General features: G+C 37.9%; 1 pseudogene; it reads right to left on the reverse strand.

Moving 5' to 3' along the window:
- Window positions 1-544: 544 nt before the first annotated feature.
- LOC138804580 (acidic leucine-rich nuclear phosphoprotein 32 family member E pseudogene) lies at window positions 545-1,296 on the reverse strand (annotated as a pseudogene).
- Window positions 1,297-1,869: the final 573 nt, after the last annotated feature.

Genomic DNA, 1,869 nt, shown 5'->3' on the forward strand with positions numbered 1-1,869 from the left:
GAAATTATTATTTTTCAATTTTCTTGTTAACATGACCAGACACAATTCTTACCTTTCCATGAGTCTTACACATTAGCATTATTTGAACTTAACAAACTTGGTTACAAGTTTCCTCACATTGCAGATGTGTTCTAATTGTCCTTTCAGTCCAGATGAGACCAGTTTAGTGCTCCAGTATTGATGCCTATATCTGCATCCAATTCTTGTAATTTTTTAATTGATCATGTTTTAATTATGGGCTAAAAATGTCTAAGACAGTAAGCCTGAATTAGAAAAATTAAGATTCCAAATACATTGCTAGAGAATTGCACAATGGAGGGATGAGGGAGTTAATGAAAATTTTTCTCTACATACAACATGATCATTAGCAAACTAGTAAATCTTAATTGGAATGCTAAGGCAAAAATAGTAAAACCACACTTCTCCTATAAAAAAGTTACAGACTATCTTCTAATAAGAGGAGCTATCATACATGAAAAAGAAAGAAGATGTGATCACTCTGTTGCACACCCAGGAGATCTAGGAAATCGAATCTTAGAATGATTTAGTCATCTTCTTCTTCTCCATCATCCTCAGCATCTTGTTTTCTCTTCTTTCCATAAAGGTCATCTTCTTCCTCTTCTTCTTCCCCTTCTTCAACATAGTTATCAACATCTTCTTCATCCTGAATTTCTTCTTTCATTAAGTATGAAAAGCCCACTTCCTCTTCTCCCTCTCCCAATTCTGAATCTGCTTCGTCTTCATCTTCCTCTTCTTCTTCCTCCTCCTTCTCCTATCCTTCATGTAGACCAGTTTCATCTTCATCCTCATCCTCATCATCTTCCGAGTCTGGTGCTTCTTTAAGCTCCTGATCAAATCCATCTAAGTATGGGATTTGCTGCAACAGCTCAAAAATACTTTCTCTGTAATCTTCCAAGTTTGTGATATCACAGTTGAACAAGTCAAGACTTTTCAAATTTTTAAGATTTTGCAGAGCTTCCACAGTACTGAGGTCTTTGATTTTGTTTCCACTCAGATTGAGGTAAGTAAGATTTGGACATTTCTCTGCCAGGACTTCCAAACCTACAGAAATTATATTGTCACCAAGTTCCAACTTTGAAGTTTATTCAAGCTAGGGAGCCGGGCCAGTGAACTTAATTTCACATTAGCCATACTCAGAAACTCTAGTTCCTTAAAAGTGTCATTCAGGCCTTCATTTTCCCCATTGACACACAGACAATTATCAAGGACTAACGCTGTTACCTCCTCCGGGGCTCTGTTCCATAACTCTAGACTAATCCTCTTCTTCATCTCCATGTCCTCCTGCTTTTCTGCTGTTACTCTACTCCTTCACCCCCTTTTCCACTACCCTCAACCCTAAAAAAATGATTTTTAAGATCTAGAAATGAATGAAAAGAAAACCAAATACAAACGCCCACAACCACCAAATAGGTGTAGAGTAGAAAGAAAAGAATAGCAAATGGAGTCCAAGGAGTTCGGACTCTTAACTCGGCTGCGCCCGCCTCCTTGTCCACACACCCGTGCCCGCGTGCACACACGTGCACGCACACACACACAACACACACACTTGTAATTTTTTTATTTCCTGGATTTAAATAAGCTTTGCTTCCTACTCAATAACCTCATTAACTATTTCCATTTTTAAAAATTTTATTGTCAAGGTGTACAGTTACACAAGTAAGGTAGTGAGTACATTTCTTCGAATTTGTTACCCCTCCCTCATTTTTCTCCCATTTTCCATCCCTCTAACCCCCACCAACTTCCAAGTTGTAAAGATTATTTCCAACATATTGATTTTGCGCTTTGTCCTTTGTCTCACCATTTTTTGTTCCCCTTCCCTTCCCTAATTCAGATATACAATACCCAGTA

This window comes from Dipodomys merriami, unplaced genomic scaffold (assembly GCF_024711535.1).
Source record: "Dipodomys merriami isolate MVZ:Mamm:240054 unplaced genomic scaffold, mDipMer1.0.p SCAF_37, whole genome shotgun sequence".
Taxonomy (NCBI): domain Eukaryota; kingdom Metazoa; phylum Chordata; class Mammalia; order Rodentia; family Heteromyidae; genus Dipodomys; species Dipodomys merriami.